The following is a 6,618-nucleotide window of genomic DNA, read 5'->3' on the forward strand; positions in this document are numbered from 1 at the left end:
ATGTAATTAAGGAATCCCACGTAGAATACCAAAAAGTCATCGTATGAGAGAGCAACATGCCGGCTGAAATCACCCGCTGCGCCGCCTCCCTTTGACTCAGCATCTTTCATTTTTGCGCACCACGTCTCTCTTTTCCTGTTTGTTCTGTCTTATTATTACTCTTCAGGGAAACTTCTCAAGTTCACCCGTTGACACAGCGAGTTCCACTGCATCAGTATCATGACGCCGGGGTTTCACAGCACTTTTCTGACCGGGGGAGGACAACACCCACCGTCACTAGAGGAGGAGAGGTGGGTGGCGGAGGGGGAGGGGGGGGGGGGGGCTGAGACACATGTAAACCGAAACGCTAAGGGACTAAGCTGAGGTTGTTTTTTGACGCTTTCCACAGAAGGTTTTAATAAAGTTATCTTACGAAAGTCCTCCCACAGCTCGAGCGAGATGTTTGAAGAAAAGGGACGCCCACGATTTAGAGTTAGAGTAGGTCCATTTGGTCCTCTCTGAAGATCTGATCATTTTGCGCTGATTTCACATGTATTTTTACCAGCGGCGGCATTTATATTCCACTAAATTCGTGAATAATAAGACAAATCTGCATAAAAAGGACTCATGATGAATTTCTTTGCGTTCGAAAAATGTACTTTTTCATAAAAAAACACAGAGGACTTTGCACTCTTCATCTCCTCTCTGCCCACATCAACACATTTCAGAGTCAAAGGTGTCGATCCGGGAAGAAGATCTGCCGCGTTCTGCGCACACGGCCTTCTGAAAACAAACTTCTTAACGCAGGCCGTTGCGTTCGCAGCTGTATCTGACGCAAATTGAAGGGATGTAATTCGTAAAGATCTCACGCAATCGACTTGTACGTAATCATGAACCAGGAAGTACTAAGACAGCAGAAACCACACAGGACGGGAGTCAGGGCACGTGGTAAGGCCGTAAAACGGTCAAGACCAGGAGGCCGCTGATTGTGCCTTTTGTTCCATAACTTCCGTACTTATTCAACCCAAACCAGCATCTTTTTCTAAACCTAACAAAGTCTTTTTGTTGCCTAAGCCTAACTGAGATTTTTACTGTGAAGACGAAAAGTTCATTTTGAAATAAGCGTAGCCACGTCACGAGCAGAAATTGACACCTGTTGTTGGACCTTTTGTAGGGAAAAGTATAAATAAGTAAGCATGTCATGACCCATGACAGGGAAATGTCGCTCATCTTTACGATACTTTATTGACCGTGTTTGGACGTTTGCGGCCAGAAACCATCTCAGTACATACTAAATACTTTTATATAATACATATAGCGTATGTGCTCGATGCCTCTTATGTCATCTAATGATTTTTTTTCATTTTATTTGGGAGGAAGACACATTTTCAACCGTGTATCTCACAACGTTGGCTTTTAATGAAACCATTCACCGTGTCATTCTGTGGGTGTTGAGGTGAGGTAGGGTTGTTTTTTTTGTTTTGTTTTTCCTTCATATATTTGATTTGATTTTTTTTTTATGAAGCAGTGATAGAAAAACACTAACCATCTCACAGATTTAGTTATCTTAGCTAATCTTTATTGCCCCAGTTTTTGTTCAAATGTTTTAAAGAACTCTACAGTTTTATGTTTGTTCTGTCCAATATATTATGTTTTGGAAAATTGTTAATAAGAACGGAAAAAAGTTACTACCCCTGCTACGTAAAGCCGATATTGGTAATGCTTTTATAAATTTGTCGAAAGTCTCATTATGTTCCGACAGCAAACAATGAATCAAATGCACAGACGAGAAACAGAAAATGTTGGATAATTTTGGGAGAGTGGCTTTTAGAAAGAAGGACTTTCCACCGAGATTTAGCAACTTTAGCAACTTTAGCAACTGGAGCTAGTACTGCAAGATATTGTTATTGGCATGCATATCTTTTCCGAGTAACTTCTCACTCAATGATGATGAGGGTCTTTCCAAGACATTGGTTCAAGACAGATTTCCAGGCGTACAGATTCACGGTCCTGTGAGGATGAACCCGATAATAATATTGGGGAAATGTCAGACTTTTGTCACTTATCTGAACAAGATGCAGCTTCAGACTGCGAGGCTGCAGCCGAGAGAGTCGACTCTAAACAGCAACAGCACTGCTGGTATCGTTTTAGAGGACAGACACACACACACACACACACACACACACATACACACACACACACACACACACACACACACACACACACACACACAAACACACACACATTCTATTTCGCACAAATGAACACACATACTTATTGAGAAACGTATAAATACACTCAAGGACACCAGGAAATGGACATGCACGTACTGTACAGTTCCAAAAAAAAACCCATATACACACACACACACACACACACACACACACACACACACACACACACACACACACACACACACACTCAATACAGATACACGTTGAACATTTTTTCTCTTTCACGTCTCAGTTTACTGATTTGTCATTTGTTTCTTGGGACATCCAGCGTCAGTTTCACCCCAAAATGTTGCGATTAGTTTCTCATCATAATGAAACCACAAACTAAACGTACCATTAAACACCCACTCAAACAAACAAACACACACACACGCACACACACACACACACATAAACTCTATCTCCTTGCTGGTCAGGACGGGTGACTCAGACTCGTCAACCCCGTCTGCACTTGTTCCAATTCCCCGAAACTCACTTTTCCCTTCCAAGGAACTCTGAAAGTAAGTTGAGATTCAGTCGATTAGATTTGCTGACAGAGAGACTCGGGCTGCTCAAGTTGAAAGAGGTGGAAGTTGGACTATAAAACATCTACGGATCATCGTTAATTTGACAACAGTAATCAAAAATATTCAAAACAAATGAAAGCCAACTGTTTCCCCAAATTAAGACCACATTTCACATTAAGCCTGCCACCAATAAGAGCCTTGTGTCCTTTCCTCTTTGTCTTCTTCCCGAATCTGGTGTCACAAAACCTTGAGCTATTAATGCCATATATATGTGTGTGTGTGTGTGTGTGTGTGTGTGTGTGTGTGTGTTGTATTTGTACGTAAACCCATTTTTTCAGAGCTTTCTCATGGCAACTAAAGGCATTAAGCGATCACGTTGTGTGAAAGAGAGATATTAAAAACGTACACAACGGAGGCTCCTTAGTCTGAACTTTTATTACTCCTTCCAACATTTAAAAAAGACAACACAAGTCCACACCTTGTTATTCTCATCTTTCACAATAAAAGACTCTGCACACACACACACACACACACACACACACACACACACACACACGTAGGTTGTGCAGTTAAGCTCAACACTACGGCAGTAAAAATCCGTGGCCTCTGCAAACCTGTTTGTAGTTTTGCAGTGTAATCACATACGAGAATACGTACGTCATTTTGGTAGTTTTCTCAGCTTTCCGCAATTGTTAAGTATCGCGTGACGGGCGCCATCTTTCTTTTGCCTCCCTTCTCACCCTCCACATTGATAAAACACTGAATGTTAGAATGACCTTCATTTATTTATATTTTTATCAATGGTGATTGTTCAGATCATGACCAATCAGTTTGTGTGTGTGTGTGTGTGTGTGTGTGTGTGTGTGTGTGTGTGTGTGTAAACATAGAAAGGCACATCTCCTATGTATGAGACAGGAAGTGCAAGATAGCTCATAAGCTGCTGTGTGACATGTCGCTCATAAAACTGCGAGCTATTACCCCACTTAACCCCCACACACATATATGGATAATATTAAAAAACACCTACCCACATACACACACAAATAAAGAATGAAACAATTCCATCCACACAAACACTCCTGCGTTTGTCATCTCAGTTTGACAGATGACGAGAAAAGGAAACTACCAAACAGTCCCTCTCTCTGAAGAAGCTCAGCCCGGATATATATATTTATATGTATTAGTATACATATACTTACATTAGTTTGACGAAACTGCTTTTCATTTTAATGCACGCGAATCTCATATTAAGTCCTTTAATCCCCTGTGCTGTTTCCTTGACATCCCAGGAAGTAAAATCATCTCAATAATGAATCTTCACGCAGCATTAAAATGTTCTTTTAAATATTTGTGCTTCTGCACAACAAACCAAGGCTGGTTGAGTCACAGCGCTTGAGTGCAACCACATGTTAGGACAAAACCCTTTCTTTATTATGTAAAGAAGAACAACTCTGTTGTGTGTGTGTGTGTGTGTGTGTGTGTGGTAAAAATTAAATACAAAACCTTTTTTTTTATATATAAAAGAATAATGAGTGCAGATCTCTGCCAGGTGGATATCCCGCTCACAGTTGGTTCCCTGACAGTCAGGAAGTCGGTGAAGACAACAACAAAGACAGGGATTTATTCATCTTATCTTGTGTCGAACTTTTGCGGACTATAACATATCATGAATGGAATAAATCTGCAGGCGATCCGGTTGAAAATAAGACCAAACTTTTCATAGAGATCACTTTTTAAGCCACGACAAATTAAAATAAAAACTTCACATCCTACAGCTTGTTTGTATTCGAGCTGAATGCTTGTGTGTATTTGCATATTTTGTGTGGATCCTTGTCTGACCCATTGGGTGTTTACCTTCCCCAAATATCCTCTCCTTATGTGTTTCATTCACCACGTTTGTTTTGTATGCCGTGTGCTCGGTGTTCGTGTTCTCCATCCTGCCTCCAGACACCCCCCATGGCCGCAGCCCTGATTGGCGCACAGCCGCGGCCAATCTGGTTCGTTCCACCGGCAGTATATCAACCCTGATCCTGAAGGCCCGGGTTGTCAGTCTGTTTCGTCTTCTGCCCCGAGTCCCTGTTTGTTCAGCCGGCCTTCGGTGTCAGGCCATGGGACTCTCTCTGTGACCCGCTTGCCTCGTCTCGGACCTCATGCTCCATACTTCCTGGTTGGGGCTTCAAATAAATTCACTTTACCTGATACTGTCTCCTCAGCTCATACCTCCCGGGATCTTCTGTCACTCGGGCGTCAGGTGTACCATCTACATCCTCCGGCGGACCTTTTGGTGGACTTCGCAGGAGGCCGACACTAGAGCATTTGTCCTTGCCTGCTCCACAAGTCGTCACATCGACCCTCTGCCGGCCCGCCGCAACCACTTCCGGTGTCAAATTGTCCCTGGTCTCTTATCACCTTAGACTTCTTCACAGGTCTGCCATCCTTGCCCAACATGTTGACATGGAGATTCATAATACTGTAACAAAACGTAATTTTACATATTGTGAGTTAAAACAAAAAAAAACTAGACATTGCCTCTTCGCCCCGCTGGATTTGGCCAGAGAACTTCGTCAACATCGCAGGCAGTGTTGTCATTAGACACCTTGGAAAGAAGCGTCTTGAATGATGAATCCATCCTTGCATGGCTGTTGCCTCCTCTATGGCTTAGATGAGGGGTACCTCAGAGTGGAAATGGAGATCATATACCTTCCACCGCCTTGCCGAGGAAAAACTCTTCCACAGGGTTGAGGAATGGAGAGTATGGTGAAAGATATCGGACGGTGACATGTGGATGTTGCTGAAACCAGTTCTGAACCAGAGCAGAGCGGTGGAAAGACATTGTCCCAGACAACAATGTACTGCATATGATCGCTTTGATTTGCTACTGTTGTGCAATTGGTCCAAGAATGTAAGTATGAGTGCTGTGTTGTAAGGCCATGCCCGAGGATCCCATTCTGTGTAATGGCTGCACGCAGCGTTATATTACCCCCACGCTGCCCTGGGACATTGACTATAGTCAAACTATCATCATTGGCCCTGTGGCCAATGAGGTTTCTTCCCCTCCATGTTCTCGTCAGGTTGAATCCAGCCTCATCTACGTTAATGAACTCCTGCTAGATCTCCTCTCCATCCATTTGTAAAACTCTCTGAAAAACACTGTCAGGCAAAATTGTGTAGTTCAGTGTTCCTCTTGCGCCTTTACTGTGTAATAATAAAATAACAACCCAATGCTTTTTTAGTTCAGCCAAGCCAGCAACTACTTTATTTACGTCTTTCTCTTTTCACTCAATATTTTTCCGCACCTTTTCGGTTTTCGCCTTCAGAATAAAAGCCCCAGAAACTTGCACTCGAACACTGCTTCCTAGAGCGCCGCCTAAATATACAATAGCTTACAGTAGGGAACTATCACAAATAGTCTGGCGAGTAAACTCACGGAAGTAAAGAGTGTTTGTGAAAGCAGTTTTAAGTGTGAATAACAGTCCTTTGCTGCATTAAAAAGTCCCTTCAAAATAAAAGCACAGGGTAATTTTTGCCTATGTAAAGACCTGTGACTCACTGACAACGGGTCTGACCTCAGCGTTCTACGAGGTGCTGGTGCCACGACTTAAAAACTAGTCGCAAATGCCCCGGCGTCTCGTAGAATTAGTGGCAACTGCTGGAGATGCCCCGACATCAGAGGTGGGAACCGGAAGTGCCTCTACGTAATAAGTGGCATCTGAGGTGGGAACGGGACATTCCTCCATGAGGTGCCGGTGCCACGAATTGAGCTTGCCCTCTGTTTTATTTCTTTTTTTAATGTTACGTAGAAAAAAAGGCAGACCTTGAAAATTGTTTCATGGGGGAGTTAATGGACAAGTCCTGATCAAAGACAACGCTGTTATTTACTTAGCTCCGTCACTGCGAGC

This window comes from Clinocottus analis, unplaced genomic scaffold (assembly GCF_023055335.1).
Source record: "Clinocottus analis isolate CAN_PGR_092001 unplaced genomic scaffold, fCliAna1.0.p SCAF_9, whole genome shotgun sequence".
Taxonomy (NCBI): Eukaryota; Metazoa; Chordata; class Actinopteri; order Perciformes; family Cottidae; genus Clinocottus; species Clinocottus analis.